This window comes from Rhamphochromis longiceps, linkage group LG3 (genome assembly GCF_057381845.1).
Source record: "Rhamphochromis longiceps isolate RC_006_pf linkage group LG3, R_longiceps_female_GT1.1, whole genome shotgun sequence".
Taxonomy (NCBI): domain Eukaryota; kingdom Metazoa; phylum Chordata; class Actinopteri; order Cichliformes; family Cichlidae; genus Rhamphochromis; species Rhamphochromis longiceps.
The window spans coordinates 54,094,967-54,112,719 of record NC_140559.1 but is presented as its reverse complement, the minus strand read 5'-3'; the positions used below and the strand labels follow the sequence as shown (position 1 = coordinate 54,112,719).

General features: G+C 44.3%; 1 protein-coding gene across 6 annotated transcripts in view; it reads left to right on the top strand.

Annotated features, from left to right (window-relative positions):
- The window catches only part of kdm6ba (lysine (K)-specific demethylase 6B, a), a 106,916-nt gene that overhangs the window by 64,134 nt on the left and 25,029 nt on the right, over positions 1-17,753 (top strand). For all 6 annotated transcript variants that reach the window (XM_085400387.1, XM_085400386.1, XM_085400391.1 and 3 more), the window contains one exon: positions 13,251-13,318. The gene's annotated coding sequence lies outside the window, so the exon portion shown is untranslated. The remainder of the gene's footprint in view (positions 1-13,250; positions 13,319-17,753) is intronic.

The window sequence follows — 17,753 nt, the reverse complement described above, 5'->3', positions numbered from 1 at the left end:
TCATTCCTCCTTCTATTCTTTTGCTTCTTTTAAATCCTTCCACTACTTTTTCCTCTTCTTCTAATTTATCCTCCTGAAATTTTTTTTTAAAACAAACTCTGGGTCCAGTTGTTCCCCCGAACAGCCTTTCTCTCACCGCTCTTTCTCTCTCACACATGTGCGGCGTCGCCTGTCTCTTTAACCTAGTTCCACACTGAACCCTGACCTCCTCCCACTTGTGTAACGTCTGTGATAACTGTGCTTTTGTGTGCCCCGCAATGTTTCTCGCTCCACTTCTTCTCAATGCGTGATTCAAAAGTCACAGCTGAGCACGCTGGAGTCACTCTTTTTTGTTTTTCTGGTAAGATTTAGCTTTCGTGTTTGTAACTTCGTTAGCCTCATTCTGCATGTGTGATTGACTTTCTTTGTTTTAACTGTTCTGCAGACTTGTGTGTGAAATCAAAACTGTGGTCTGTCGCTCAGTGTTTATGAGGAGATCTGTGTCTCTGCGTGAGTGTGTCTGGAGGGCAGCGGGTACGCTGTGACCTTTATGGGTCTGTGTGTGTGTGTGTTTGCCCCCAGACTAGTAATATGATCTGCCTTGAAGTCTGGTCCTTCCTCCTTCCTTGCTCTGTCTGCACCCTCCCTCACCTCCCTCCAATATCTTTTCTGTCCATTCACAGCCTTTTCCCATCTTTCATTAATCCTCCCCTCGCCTTTCCTTCATCTCAACCCTAACCTTGTAAATCTTTAGTAATTTAAAACCCTAAAACCCAATCGTCTACACCCCATCCGCTTGCATTTTGGCAGTTTTCTATCAGTCTCTCACACACACTGTGATCAGATGGCTTTGATTGCAGAGATCAGAGGAGAGAGGAGGAGGTAGCTGTGTGCGCGCGTTTGGACATTATAATTGATTTTCTCTGTTGTTCTCTTTTGTTCGACTGGTGTTAGATGCATGACAGTAAGCTGCACATTTGCCTGCACTGTACTGCAGCGATACCATATAGTGTGGATTGTCTGCGTGTGGGTTGGGTGGGGCAGGGTGATGGAGGAGGTCATGAGACAGGCTGAGTCTGTCCCACAGGATTTCTATCAGGGATGTATAGAATTACATGCTTCACTGTGTGTGCTTGGGCTTCTCTCTGCATGTTTTTCCTCTCTGTGCCGAAGGTAGCAGAGCTGCAAATAGGAAATAAAAACCTGTGACCTTAAATGCATTCAGATGTATAGAAAATCCTCAGGTCATAAGTTCAAGTGGCTTTGGGAGTTCAGAATCCTTTAATAAGAGATGGCTAACAAATTAAAAACTCCTACACTCATCCGCTGATGGGCATAGGCCGACGTGTAGGTGGTTTTAATATACTGTGCTTCCCTTCTTACGCAGAGTTTGAGGCTAAACAAGTCCTCCGCCCTCCCGCTGCCTGCCAAATATTCTCCCACAAATTGTTTCTGTCTGCTCTCTTCAGTTTCGGGCTCAGGCGACTCTTCCAATCAAATTCCTGCTTTTAACGCTTCCTGGGTGCAGCAGTGTGGTGTTTTAGCGGTGGTGTCCACTGCATGTGTCCTGTGCTCTGTGGCCATATGGTAGCTACATTAGCCCACAGTGTAAACACAGCTGGCTGCCTCCTGTGGCTGCTCGGGTGAACAGCAGTCTGCCTGCAGATATGGAAAGCTCTAATAGGAGGATCACATACACAGCTGCTGTATTCATATGGCTATGGGCCACACTTGGATTCATGGCTGTATTTGTGAGGTAGATTAGCGTTGCTATTGCCGCCTGATATCTATTATTGACATTCAGCTAGTCATCAAAAGTCGCTACTCAGGTTTCAGGTTGATGAGTGAAATACTGTGGAGTGTTTTTCCAAATATTCAAAACTGCATGGACTGAAAAATATCTTTAAATTATAAGTCACAGATGGTGGATTCTGTAACTTAGTGCGCTCTATTTCTGGGTTTCTTTTAACAAAGGGTAACATATATATGGCAGTCTGAGTAAGAGGCACAAAGGGAGAGATAAGGAAGAAAAGAGCTGGGGACTGAACACTGCACATCATAAATAAAATGTCAGAAACACTAGTGCATGCTAGCCATTGCTCAGGGTAGCGTGAAATCTGCTCTCGCCCCCTCCTTTCTTATCTTCCCTCACTATCGCACTCCCTCTCTCACTCTTTGTGCATATGTGTGTGCATGTAATTGAGGTGTGTGACCTTGCTGTAGGCCTGGCAGGTGTACGGCAAGGGAAGAGACAAATAAGGAAGGGAGGGGGGGTGCAGGGTGAAGGGATGGATGGAAAACTGTGCCACTGTGCCTGCCCGCTTGTGCATAAATGCATGTGTTTGGCATATATGTTGTGTAGTGGAAAGAAAAGGCAGTAATTGTGTGTTTGTGTGGGTGGAAACACACATTCTTCAGCTGTAAGGTCCTTTGCATGCGACTTGGAAATGAGTTCATGTGCACGGGTGTGTGGGCGCATGTTATTGTGCAGACGAGACGGTATATAATTCTCTATAGGTTGCAGTCTGTGCTTTGCATTGAGGTGGCTGCATTTTTTAAGCATCCCTGTCAAATTGGAATATGTCACTATAATTAGTCTAAAATAAGTAGGCAAATGGAGGAGATGATTGACAGCTTTTGTTTTTCAGAATTTATATTACTATCATTAAGACTACATTTCCTATACACCCAGTCGCTTCCTGCCACAAAGATGTGGATGAATGTTGTTTATTCTGACATCCTGTCTCTCCCTGTTGAAAGTGAACACTATGGTTTTTTTACCATCATTAATACACTTTCCTCTCACTCTCTCACCTGGTGACACACATTATGAAAAATGTCACAGTAATGTTAGTGTTAACCATCCTCATAACACAAACCTAAACATAATTTGATTATTTTAGAGCCTGTTGGCCAAATTTCATATTAATAAAGAAAAGAAATTATTTAAAAAGTTGGCAACTCGGTTTAAAAAAATCCTTTCATGGTTTGTGTTCGGTGCTTTCAGATATGTTCTTCCCTTGTTGTTGGGCAGCGTAAAGGCATGCGCATGTGATGACATGTATGACAGACGGTGCTTTACATTAACATTCACACTTGGAGTCCCACATGTCAGACGACTGGATGGAGTCTTCCTTTCTGACATGCAGCAGAGAAGCAGGAAATACTTCCTGTCGGCCACGTTTTCACTCGTGGAACTGAGTGGAGCGCGCACGACTCGGGACACGCGACAACCACTCACTAGCTGTAAACTATTACCAGCACCGTCGTATCTAAAACAATATTGTGCTAAATAGCTCTCATTCTCATGCGCACCTACGTTGTGTAACGCCTGTGTTTGAAAATGACCAGCGGCTGGCAGAACCTCGCCCCGACGTCTCGGCTTCACAGTTGCAGCAGTGACAGGTGCTTCAAATTTCGTGTAAAACGTTAATTCCGAGCTCTCATACTCAAACATTATAGGCTCTGATTATTTGGTGCTTCTGCCTTTTTTTCTTGTTGTTATGGTTTTCATCTCTATACGATACCTGCCATCATCTTCTCCTCACCGTCGAGTGGAAACAGTACAGTGGCACTGAGCTCTCACAGATACTCATCGCCTCTTCTTCTTCCTCCCCTCCTCTCTCGCTCAGTACCCTCCTCCCCCCACCCACTGCTCTCTGCACAGTAGCTCAGTGCATCTGTGTCATGTCACTGGGTTCTAGCGTCCCAGAGTAACCCCCCTCACCCCCACCCTCCCGTACCAGTGCAGTCTCTCTCACTGTCCCCCTCTCTCTCTCTCTCTCTCTCTCTCTCTCTGTCCTTGTGTGGCTCAGAGTGTCATCCCTGATCTCTTCATCTTCTCTCTCCCTCCAGCCTCACTCCTCGCCTCTCTGCTTTTTCCTAAAGAAGTCTCCTCCTCTCTCTGTCATCCTCTCTTTCTCTATATTTAATGTGTGTCACTCTTTTAATCTCTTCCTCTCCCCTTAGCCTGTCATGCAGCACAAACATAGAGAGCACACACACCACTGCTCCCTCTCTCTGTCCTTCTCTCTTGCTCATGAAGCATACACAAACATAAAACTGTCTCGGTGCATACATTAATAGATCCAAGCTCCTTAGCTGACTGCTGCATGCATAATCTATCGGCTCATACAGATTGTGAACAGTGCACTTGTGAAGCTGTGCGTGTGGGGGTGTTTGAGGCCCTAGGCTCCTCCCTCCAGAGAGAGCGAGGGAGGGAGCGAGACAGGTGTGGACCAGATTGAGTTCCGCCTCATTTCCTCTGCCCTGTGCAGCTGGTCAAGGACACACATTTAGACGCGCAGACGCTTTCGCACAAGCGCGCGTTCGTTATAAGAACAGGGGACACGCACGCTGCGCGCTACTTCGAGAAAAGATGGAGAAGGCTCAGCCGCAGAGTTAGCCTGAGCGAAGCGTGCGCGCTGGGAGTGTTCACGAGGCCATCTGCACTTGAATTCCTGTGGAAGAGGATTACAGCAATGATTACAGCCCGACTGGTCGAGCATTTCCATGGTGACACTGACAGCCCATTGCAAAGTCACTCAAGTCCTTTCCCCTGCATTTCATATTCACAGTGTACCTATGCAGTGCTACACCAACCATTATTTATAGCTGTCTTTGGTTATTTATGGCGACGTGACAGTGCTCGATGGCAGTCCCTTTATCATGCTAGTGTTAACAGTGGAGGGACATTATGATGGTGACGCTCTGATGAAAATGCACGCTTAACAACACTCATCGCTGACTTCAGCAGGTCTGATCCCAGTGCACAGCTTTATGGGACTCGGGAGAGATGATCATTTGGCATTAAAAAAAATGATCCCGCTCCAACATCATTCCCAAATGTCATTTTTCACTTTTACTTCAGGCAGTTAGCCGATGTGTTTTAAGTGCTGCTGACTAAGATTCAGCTCCTACATTAACAATATTACAAAACATCAGTGCTAAAGAGTGTGAAGGATATCCAAGTGAATTGCTTTTTTTGATAGATTCAAATAGTTCAAACAAAAAGTTCAAGTTTCTGGAAGCTCCTCAGCTAATCGCTGACCTGACTGCAGTGGCAATGACTGCTATTCCAAGGCTTCAGGAGCAGGCGGTGTAGCAAATATCTGGGTCATTGTTTGCAAATGCAGAGCATTTTTAAAAAGCTGATAAAAATGTAGTTTATTATCTGATGTTTTCCTAAAGGACCGTTTACCTGCATGCAAAGAAAACCTGCTTAAACGTGATTGTTCAGTAGGCTGCAAAAAGAAAACAGAACACTAACGGTACCAAAAACCTTGTCCCTTGTCTATCCAGATATCTATTATTAAATGTCTTTACTACGTTGGGGATATTACACAGTGATGTGTGACAGGTAAACCTGAAAAGGACGACCACTTAGGTGCACATGCACCTTTTGTCTGTGGCGTCTGTATTTAGTATTTAGTATTTATTTATTTATTGTCATTGTCAAGAACAATGAAATTGCGTTTGGGGCTTCCATACAACCCAAAAAAAAGAAGAAAATAATAAATACCCCTTAAAACCCAAGTGTACATATTTAACCCAGTGTGACTCCAATGCAATAAGACAATCCTTAGCAATAATGTTCGTAGAAATTCAGACAAAGACCTGAGAAACATGACAAAATACAACAATGCAACCCATTCAATATTATTGTACTGTGAGATATGATATCAGATATGATAGTTATCTATTTAAGAAAGAGGGGGGGGGCAGGAGGGGGAAGAGAATAAAGATATGATGCACCAATGCAGACCAGTTCATTGCTATTAAGAAGTTGGATATGGTTATTGTCCGTGAGAGGGGGGCAGAGAGTTCAGGAGCCTCACAGCCTGTGGATACAGGCTGTTGGCCAGTCTGGATGTTCTGGCCTGTATAGACCTGTACCTTCTCCCTGAGGGCAGCAGATGGAAAAGGTGGCGCGCAGGGTGATGTTGGTCCCGCAGGATACTGTGCACCCTCCTCAGACAGCGAGTGGGGAAGATATTACTGATCTCTGGCAGACCTGTTCCAATAATTCTGCCAGCTTCTTTCACCACCCGCTGGAGTGCTTGCTGATCGGCCTTGGTGCAGCTGGGGAACCACACTAGAAATCCATGCGTCAGGACGCTGCTGATGGCACAGTTGTAGAAGTTCAACATCAGAGATCTGGGAATGTGTGCGCTCCGCAGTCTCCTCAGGTAGTAGAGGCGCTGTTGGGCCTTCCGTGCAACTGAGGTGATATGGTTGCCCCAGGACAGGTCCTCGGTCACAGTTACCCCCAAGAATTTAAAACTGCTCACCCTCTCCACCGCCTCACTGCCAATGAAGAGAGGCAGATGGTTGTTATGACCCCTCTTCCGGAAATCTACAATGATCTCCTTGGTCTTTTTGGTGTTTAAGACCAAGTTATTGTCGTGGCACCATGACTCTAGTTGTTGCACCTCTGTCCTATAGTTTGTCTCATCATTGTTGGATATAAGTCCGAGCACTGTAGTGTCATCTGCAAACTTAACAATGAGATTGGACGCGCAGGAGGAAATACAGTCATGGGTGAAGAGAGTGTATAGCAGAGGGCTCAGAACACACCCCTGAGGGGCACCGGTGTTGACCACAAGGGTGGAAGAGGTGTTCTTACCCACTCTGACACTCTGTCTACGGTTAGTGAGGAAGTCCACAATCCAGTTGCACAGAGAGGAGTTAAGTCCCAGTTGGTGGAGTTTGGGACGGAGTTTGTATGGCCGGATGGTATTAAAAGCCGAGCTGTAGTCTACAAAGAGGAGCCGTGCATAGGTGTTCCTGTGTTCCAAGTGCTTCAGTAATGTGTGCAGCACTGTGGCGATCGCATCCTCGGTTGACCGGTTCTCCCTGTATGCAAACTGGTGCGAGTCCAGGGATGGTGGAAAAGCAGCTCTGATGTAGAAAAGCAGCTTTGAAGATCTTTTGTGTGACATTTCTTGGTGACTACAGATGAAATTCTGTGTGTGTGTGTGTGTGTGTGTGTGTGTGTGTGTGTGTGTGTGTGTGTCTGTCTGTGTGTGTGTCTGTCTGTGTGTCTGCATGTGTGCGCCTGCCTGCTGTGGCGCCTGACCAAGACAGGAAGCAAGGGGTCACTGTGTCTGGAGGAAAGCCAAGCAAGCCTCTGTCCCATTTCAATACCCAGACACTGATAATTTGCCTTTAAGAATGCAGCCTTTAAAAGGAGACAAAGAGGAGCGGGAGTTCTGGCGTATAACTTATCGGGATGTATGTTTACATGCTGGATAAAGGAGCTGACTGCTTGTCATATTGCAACTACAATATTGAGAGATTTGTGTGTGTGCGTCTCTGTTTGTGTGTGTAGGTGAGTGTGTGTGTGTGTGGTCCTGTGAAGATTGCACAAGCCACCATGTGGGGATCACATGTGCCGCAGTTGGATAAAGAAGTCTTTGTGAGCAGAAGCATTGCTGATGTCAGACACATTCACTCATGTGCACACACTGACCTTATATACATGCAGTATACATAGTAACCTATGCAAACACACTCTCCTGCTCCTTCATATTATTTACCATTCCTGCCTTTCAGTCTACTCCTAAAACTACACAGTTTGGCTGGTTGCAAATTTTTTTATTGCATTGCTATGAAATCATAATGGTTGAGAGCGAACACACGCACAGTGGCGTGTTTATAAAGACCTGAGTCAGTCTTTTTGGTATGTGACGGTTAACTTAAATGTTATTGAGCAACTGGATAGTACAGTTTAGCACCTCTGCTCAAGTATGTGGGCTTGGCAGGGCTTGCCTGACAGCTCTCCAGCTTTGCCTCAAACCTATATTAAAACAGCTCAGGAGAGCATAAGAGTGCGTCCAGAGCTTACGACCTTATAGTCACATACATCATCCATGTAATCGAAGTAACATAAATGTCATAATCTGATTGGGTGTCGCATGCTTTCCAGTTTGTGCTGCTGTTCACTGCAGTGTACCAGCTACACCTCCGTCCTTTAGACACTTTAAATGGACTTGAAGCCTGTTTAACAGGAATGACTATTTGTCCTTGGTGCCTGCAGCTGTTGATAGAAATTGCCCATCTTGTAACACACACAGAGGTGTCGTTGTCATAACTAATTTGAATCATTTACCACTTTCATCAAAGACATCCTTTTCTTTTCTTCTCCTTCTGCAGTTTTTTATTTTGTTGGGACGCCACGGGCCACATTTCTCAGACGGTGTGTTTCTCAGTTTGAAGCGAGTTTAAACACGCCGTCTGCCTGCTCCTCTCCATTTTAGTACTGTTGTTGTTGTTGAGCTACCAGAAGTGTGTCAGTATGCACACTTAGGTATTCAGAGGCTGCAGGTGCATTGCCAAACACAGTGAAACGGTGGAATGTCGTAATGTTCAGTGATCGGCACAACCAACCTCTTCATCCCTGTGATGACCCTGTTTAGTGAGAGCTGTAGAGTATAGCCTGTGCGCACAACCTGTGAATTACAGAGGTGGTTTGTAGGCAGCTGACTAGAGAACAGTTTCAAAACACACAGGAAAGTAATGATTAGTATAAAGTTTGATGAACTGATGCAACCTTGAATAGCTGTGAATGTAACAGTTAGTTTTATTAAATCTCCACATTTAATGTCCTTTTATCCTTATTACGCCCCTCTGTAGCCCCTAATCTCTTTGCAGTGGCAGCGCAAGAGTGTTCAGCTGTTGTTAATTCACCACACCTGGTGGGAAGGCACACTAGTCTATGTCTTAGTGGTAGCATTATTATGTAATTTCAAATAAAACCGCTTCTTTGTGACATTCTGGTGTTAGTCTTCATATTTATGTTGCAGCTTTTGAGCCGGGTTGTAACATAAATGGGGGCTCATCCGGGATTTGGACCTCTTGCACTGTACTTCTCTTAGTTTTTACTATTCTTTTAGGTTTGGGAGATCAAGGACTAGGTTTGTCGTAACAATCCTTTTTTCCCAGTTGCAGCAGTAGGCAACCCACTAATTTCTTACTCCTGCTTAGCCCCAAACATCTCAAGGGCGGGTGTTTATTTTCGGATCTTTGTGTCCGCCCTTATGTACGTGGGATTCTGAGTTTTTCTTTTTTTTCCGAGATAAAGTTGACGAGTCAGGTTTTCAGGGCTTATCAGCAAAGCTGTGTTTTATTTTGAAGGACTGACGTCATAAGACTGTGCCGGCGTCAGAGTTTGCACTTTGAATGCCGTCTACAGCTGTGAGGGACACGCTCTGCTTGGCTGCTCTGGTGTGGTTTGCTTGTGTGTGTGTGTGAAAGAGAGGGAGAGAAGAAAAAGAAGGACAGTGAGGGTAAAAAAAAAGGCCCAGTGTTAAAAGGGTTATATTCATCAAACACCAATTTGCACATGCTTGCTCAAACTGCTCACAAAAACACAGACTCTCTTTCAGTCTTTCTCACACACACACACGTAATTGCACTCTTCACAGGTCTTAATTTTGGCAGCAGCCACAGTCAGGCTGCCTTCATTAGCGTCTGTCTAGACACAATTTATTACCAACTGTTCACTCTTGTTCTTTCGCCTTCTCTCCGCGTTTGTCTCGCTGCTGCTGGATATTCAGACGGTCTCCGGGTGTGTGTCTGCGAGTGTGGTGAGGCTCTAGTCGGTGAATCTGTCTGTCACCCCTTCTTCATGTGGGTGTCATTTTCCTGCTTTGTCCCCAAAGAGGAAGTCAGACTGTCTGCCTTGTCTGTCACTTCTATCCACCCGTGTGGGAGTCAGAGTGGGTGTGATGGTTTGTGAGCCAGGCTCGGTTTTTGACCATGACCTTTTACTAAAGCCGTATGGTAGAAGTTCACCGAGCCAAACATCCCCAACCGCAGCCAACCTGACACTCCTCCTCACTCTCTGTGGCTCTGCCAGCTCTGGCCTCGCAAACAGGCAAATGAAACAGAAAACAGACTTTATGGCTCTGTCGTCTATGCACACAGAAAGCCGGTTCATTGGCTAGAACAGGTCTCTCCACACCAACTCAGTACAGAAGACTGAGTCTGAAAGTTTTGACCTACCAACTGAATCAGAAAAAAACCCCACTGTGATGTATGTTCCTCACTGTAGCTTGTTAACCAGGCAGTGTGAACAATACAACTCCACTGCAAATTATCCTTATCTACCCGTATCCTGATCCTCACGCACGCACACTCAGGATGTGGTGTGACAACATTCCTGGAGATATGAAGTTGTTCACAGAACAATATGTTCTTGCTTATGATTAGCTCTTTGATGTGTGTGTGTCCCAATCAGGGCTGACTTTATAGGATTTGCCCACATGCTGGTGGCTTTGCTAAAGGTCATTTTAAGGATATGACTTTCTTTTTTGAAACGCACAACAACGAGAAGCACAGCGAGCAAATGGCTGTAGAGAGATGCACAGCAGACAGGCAATCTAGACGGAAAGACACTGGTGAAGATAACCCTGTCATTTAGCACCACTCCTGCAGCAACCTGCTGTTTTATATGTGTGTGTGTGTGTGGGTATGGGTATGAAGCTTGCTGCCCTAACTTGAAAAGACCTCTGATTCACGGGTGACTAAGTACTGGAGCAACTCCAGCAAGGCTACTATACTCACGCCATACAGGCTCGCACATGCTGAGGGTTGTGTGTGTGTGTGTGTGTGTGTGTTTGGCAGTAGGTGAATGTGCTAGTGTGGTTAATGTGATTATGCTGTGTGCAAAGTCGATAGGTACTGCATCAAGTAGGAAGAAATGCAGGTATCAGCTTGTGCACACACGTGGATTTGCAGGAACTGGACAAGTGTGTGGTTACTTTATTGCACTTAATTGCTGTATATGGATAGAAATGTGTGTGTATGTGGGTGTGTGGACATCGTAAACATACTGTATGTGTGTGTTTTGCAGGTGGAACACTTAGATGTGGAGCCTTTGAACCTGATGTTTCTAAGACGAGAGCTCTTTAGACAGTTTTTAGAAAGGTGCCGTTTACTCAGTGACCTAATGATCTCATTGGTTTTCCACCATCTGACCTCATGTTTTGATTGGACCATTTTTGTAGCATCTATATTTCATGTCAGAACTGTTCGGATGCTTGCTCATATTCTGGAGCTGGTCACCTAAAATAATAAAAATGCTAAATGCCTTATTAACGTATTCAGCAAATTTGGCTTTTTGCTATTTCATCTTTTCACTGCACCATTAGCAACATGCTAACAGCACAGTGCTGTGTTGGTGTTGAGGCCAGACACTAACCTCTCTCTCTACCTATGCCTGTCAAACCAGCCCTGCTTCATTTCCTTTCTCACCTTGTCTCCCTCAACCTGTCTTTGTTTTTTTCCTTCTATTTTCTCTTGTCATGACTAGAGGCCATTTACTCGATCTCCTGCCACCCTCCCGTGCCCATCTGCGTCTTCATTTCTGCTGCTCTCCGCCTCTGAGCAAAGTCTGTTGCTTCACCCCTCTGTCTCTCTTCTCTGTGCTGGTTAATGTCAAAGGAAGATACTCCCACTGGTTAACCTTTACAGACAAAAGATAAGCATCGCTTTCTAGCCCGCTCTATCTCTCACTCTATCTCTTGCAACTTGGCCTGTTTTCTTTCACTTTGTGTCAGACTTAATCTGTCATCGTTTCAATTTAAATATGTTGATTAAATGTGCGGTTTACTCCTTTTTGTTATTTTGTCTTGCCTCCTTCCTGTCTTTAATCATCTCTTTCTCACATCTGCCCCCTCTTCCCCCTCACATGTAATATCAGTACAAAATCAAATGATTATATGAAAGGTTGTGACATTTTTTGTATATGTCATGAAAGACAGTCTATTCTTGCAACTATTCAGCCTGCAAGTCAAGCAGGCTTGTGTGGTTTTTTTAAGGTGGCACTACTAAAAAAAAAAACTAAATTGTTGCTGATCTACCTACATATACACACACACACACACACACACACACACACACACACACACACACACACACACACACACACAGAGCTGTTCCACCTTTACACTGGAGCCAGCTGTGGCTCCTGAGGGGAGTTCGCCCTTTGACCTTGAGTTCAAAGGTTTGGGGGCCTTAGCCACCAGCCTCTGCAAGATCAGGCTGAGCCAGCTGTTTTTTGCTGCATATTCACACAGCTGTGACAAACACACACACACATATACAAGCTGCTCTAGGCAATGTATACTACGTTGGTTCAGCGTGGACGTGCTCAGCAGGGAAACATATGGAAGCTGAAATGTGTGGGCGTGTTATGTGTTGCAGCCCTGCAGGTAGAATATCAGAGTGTGAGGAAGAACGATTGCAAAGGTGGAGAAAGAAAGTGAGATTTATTGGACTGTAAGTTTTTTGCACACATTGATCAACAAGACAGTGGAAAAATGCATATCCATACACATGTGTGGTCCTTACTGGAGGAAAGAGGATGCAGTGTTTTTTGTCTGGAAGTCAAAGGTCAAATGTTAAGGAGAAAAAAGGGTGGGGGCGAGAGCAGGCAAGGTAAGATATGAGTAAGAGGACTAGTGAGGCGCAGACATTTAGCTCGCAACCATCGTCGACAGCCATTTGTTAAAAGAGGGGGTATTTAGTCCGTTTTGTGGATCTGAGTATACAAAAAAGACAGAATGTGTGTGCGTTGTGTACAGTCATGCCTGTTTAGTGTTTGAGCACATTGCAGGTGCTCTGTGTTCTCAGGGTGTATGTGGAGGTGTGTGTGTGTGTGTGTGTGTGCTGGGGGTGGGGAGGTGAACCAGAGTGCCACCTGTTCTCAGTCATGTGGCCCAGCAGTGACACTGTGAATCACTGAACAGGCGGCACATGAGGAACACACACACAGATGGCCACAGCGCTGGTCCCGGCCCTGCTGTGCATTTTGGCTGACACTCTCACACTGTGGTTTATCAGCCGCAGAATGACACATCGACACGATGACCACAGAACATTCACCAAACGTCACGCGTGCATAATTAAGACAGGTGCAGAGAATAAAGAGTGAGCCCTGTGAGTTTGCCTTTAGCAGGAGAACAGTTTTCATTTTTCCAGTTCTTCAGCTAAAGAGCTGATGAAATGATGACCGCTGATTCAACTCACACTGGAATGTCACATGTGTTTAACCTAGTTTTGACAGTAGGTGAAAATAGAATCACATTGCTGCTCTCGGGGGGGGAGACTAAATTCATTTTGGGAGTAAAGTCTTAAAATGACAGTGATTTATTTATTTATTTGTCAAAATTCTCTTTTGAGCAAATGAAGTGTCCAGCTCCATATTCCTGATAACATTATTAATGTTGACACCAGACTGACTCGTGGTCCCCCCGTTGTGGTTTCAGGAGCTGAGAGGTGTCATGGTGTCCGGTGGATGCTAAAAAAGAGGGACTACATCACCTCTGATCTCAAGGTAGGACTCTTTAAACATATACTTTCTTCTCTGATCCACAGTTTCTAACTTGGTGCCAGTTTTCACATAACCAAGCAGTACTAAGTACAGTACTGTGCAAAAGTCTTGAGCCACCCCGCATTTCTTCATACTTTGCTTCCTAGGAGCCAGGCTCTGTTTTCATTTCTGAAGTGGTCTTGTGCAATAGCTTTCCATGCTTTCCGAAGATCATTCAGTTTATATATATATATATATATACACATATATTTGTAAGCCACTTAACACTAAACTATGAATCATTTAAGAAAATAAAAAGAAAATAAAAATGCACCTTTTCTTTCGTTGACTTTCCAAAAAAAGTGAAACATAAGATAAAAATTATATTTCTGCACCAACAAGGTGATATTGAAACAGCTATTAGCCAAAAACTGGGGATATATCAACTTGATGTGCAGTGTTTTTTTTGAAAAATTTGAGGAAATTGGACAAGCAGGGGACAAACGGACAGGCAGTGGCAGGGCCTAAAACAGCATCTTAAAGTCATGCCTTTAAGAAACAAAGACAAATCCTGACAAGAGGACCTCAGAGATGCATGTGGCCCTTCATTTGATCCATCTAATGTTCACTGAAGCCTCATCAGAAATGGTGTCAGGGGAAAAGTGGCTGCCAAGAAGCCATTCTTTGTGACCATGGACAAAGGAAGAGAAACAGGAAGAAAGGGCTGAGTTATGCAAAATTACGCAAAAACTGGATTGAAAAGTGGCAACAGGTCTTATGAACTGAAGAATCCAAGTTTGGCCAGAGAAGCGATATGACACTGAGTGCAGAGAGCCATCTGTAAAACTCGGTGGAGGCTCTGTCGTGTTTTGGATTTGCATTTCAGCCTGCGGTGTTGGGGATCTTGTCAAAATCGATGGAATTATAAACACAGAAAAGAACCATCAGATTTTGATCCACCATCCAAAGCAATATGAAAACTGTGTGACTGAAAAGGGCTTCATTTCTCAGCATGACAGTGATCCCCAAAACACTCCCAATGCAGTAAAAGTATACCTGACGTTTTTAGAAGCAGTGTGGGATCATCTCGACAGAGAACAGAACAAAATCAGAATCACTTTTATTGCCAAGTTTTAAATAAATATAAAGAAATGTAGCGTTGCTCAAGACTTTTTCACAATGTTGTAAAATATACTACAGCTGTCCTTCATAAACTATACTCTACTTTGTGACCTCAGCATTTAACTGACTTTACCCAGTTATGTAACAGATAAAGGCTATAAAAAATTAGGGTAAGTAGGTGAGGCAGGTAGAGGAGTAGGTCGATGTGTGAAAAGAGTGAGTAAGAGAGCAGTAGGAGTGCACATTAGACACACACACACACACAATCATTAATTATGAAGGAGGTGAGTTGCAAAGTCACGGGTGTCAGTGGATTACTCCTCTTTCATGATTTCTCATACACGCAAACACCTTTTTATGCTTTTGAACTTTGTGTGTGCCGTAAGTGCTGAACGTGCATGTTCTGTAAAAGTTGCTGACTCAGCCATTCAGCTCATATCAAAACCACATTAGAGAGCGAGAGATCAACGATTTCGTTTTTCATTCTGTTAGCAATCAGCGAGGAAGCTGTGATTAGCAAAATTCTCCGTATCTCACTGACAGTTTCATTTACCGAAAACTTTTCCCAACCTCCAAAGCAGTTTGGGTTATGATGTAAATGTCGTATTGCTTTACGCTATGTAACCTTCAACAAAACCTCCCCGGTTACCCCGTGTTGTAATCACATTATAATGTCACTGCTGCTGCTGCACGCTCATTTTTACACCACTGGACGGTTGCTGTCTGGTTAAACTCAATGTTGTAGTGCAGTGTGTGAGTTTTAGCAGCAAACATCAAAGCAAAGTTATCTGCAGGGACACGTGGCTTAGCCTTAGTCTCCATGATAGGAAATTGACTAGTTGGGACAATCTGCTGAAAATGTATTCCTTTACATGCGCTCTTAACTTTGTAAGCTCCTTTACTTTTCACCGAGTATAACTTTGGGGGGAGGGTGAGTATATTAAGCACGACTGGAGTTCTTAGCTTATCATAGCACCACAGTTGGGATTAGCTGGTTGTTTGGGGAACTAAGGGAAAAGCCGGGGCTCCCTATCAGTCGCTCTCTCCTCGAGTAAAGGCCCTAATTATCAGGGCTGCAGCGCTCCATTCAGCCAGCTATATGTGGGTGTGCTTAGGCAGTCTCTCAGTCTGACTGCCTGTGTGGCTCTCTGTCTCCTCGCAGTGTGAGTGTGCGTGGAGGTGATTATTATAGTGTCTGTGGGTCTCTCGCTGTACCCAAAAGCTGACTCACGTTATGCCACATGTACACACGGACATACGCGCGCACAGTCCCACACACAATCCTACATATCAGAGGCTGAAAAGTACCATCTGTACCAGGGACACAGTCTCCTACACCCAGGCTCACACACCCTCACACACAGACACATAACTTCACTTGCTACTCTCAAACTTTCTTTCTAGACCCCGTCACTGTTATAAGCTGTTTATTTTTCAAACATGCTTGCATGCGTGTGGCTGGCATGACAGGAATTTGGGGTCTCACACCCATAAAGTAGGTGCTGTATATATTTGGAGTGTGAGAACTGCTCCGTCCCCATCCCTGATCTCTTTAATTACACACACAAAGTCTCACACATGCACACATGCCTGCATTTCTTCCACACACATAAACACATGATTGTTAGCCTTGTACCAGAGCTGCAAAAACAGTGCTTTGCTTTTTTTTTCTTTATTGTCCCCTCCTACCACACACACACACACATGCACATTCGGGACCCTGGGACAAGCTGTAATTCCTCAGCTTCACTTGTTGTGGGAGAAGAAGTATGGGAATTCAGCTCATATATATTTAATCTTTTCAAACTCTTATTATATGGGTGCATGTATGAGAGGAGCAGCTGGGGGAAACTGTGTTTGTGCAGGGGCAGTGTGTGTGGCACACTAAAGTCCCACCCGTGCCCACATCAATCAGCAGTCCTCTTCCTGTTCACTTTTGCAGGATGATGTTCTCTCACCGCACTCTTTGGTGTGCACTCACTCGAAACAACACTTTAGACAGTAAACACACTGTAATAGAATAGAGTACTGTACTAATCTCACACTAGGAGCAATATGAGAAAGCAGACTCACCAGTCCAAAAAAACACAACAAAAACCCCCAACAGCACAATATTTCCTTAAAGAGGAATGGCTGGGGTTTATATGGTGCTTCTAGTCTTACTGACCATTCAGAGTGCTTTATCTAGCACACATCCATGGCCAACAGACTCCACACAGAGAGGGTTTGAACCAGGAACCTTCTTTCTGTAAGGCAACATTGGCCACTCTGTGGCTGGACTTAAAGAGACATCCCTGTTGAGCTAAATAAATAGCATTTAGTCAACTTTAACCACTGTAATTGTGAACAGATAATGTATAATTCAGTACTCTGTGGTGGATCATTTACAACTGGAGCAGTACAAGCCTTAGTAGCATCCAAAAGACATGCTAAAATGTGTTTCATCACATCAGATGTATAATTAATATGTAATTGGACATTATTGATGTGAACTTTGGTGTGGACCCTTACTGCTATTCTTGGTGCAGCCATTAATGCTTCCAAGCTCCTTGCACAGTACTGTACGTACCATAAACACAGGCTTTAAGAAAAACAATCCATCCATATAAGCACCACTGCCTTCAAGTACCATAAAGACCCCCTCTGTGCTGTGTCCCTCCCCGTTTTCAACACAAAACACATTATTGAACAGTCTTTGTCACTTCACAGTAGACATCTAGATCCACCCGGTAGGACACGCAGCACATGCCATGCACTTACTTCACCAGGGGCTTGAATCTAGCACACACTTTCTCTTCTTGTCACTTTTCACTGCGAGCTAATAAAAACAAAAATGCTTCCACTCATTTAACGTTGTGTTAGGAAAATGGAACAGGCAGCAGGAGACTGATATACTGTAAATTCCAGAAGTTTTCCTGACCTACATAAATTAGCCAACTTTACTTTAATTAATAAAAATATACTTTTCACTAGATTTTATGAGGTTACTGTTAATTGTACGGAGAAAATGTTTACTTTTTACTTATTGCTTCGAGTGACGTTAACATAAAGCAAAAGAGCTGAAGCAAAGGAAACAATTACATTGTTCCACCAGTAGGAGGAAACAGACTTGGCGCTACATTGTGTCAAGTCTGCCAAAAAGAAGAAGATGTCAATATCTGACCTCCCAAATCCGCTTCTGGATGGGTCAAAAATTCCCATAAACATATTCCTAAACTTTGTGGAAAGCCTTCCCAGAAGATTTGAAGCTGTTGTAGCTGCAAAGTGTGGGAGAATGGGATGCTCTCAAGTTCGTATGCATGTGAAGGCAGACGAGCGAATACTGAATGTTCATCCA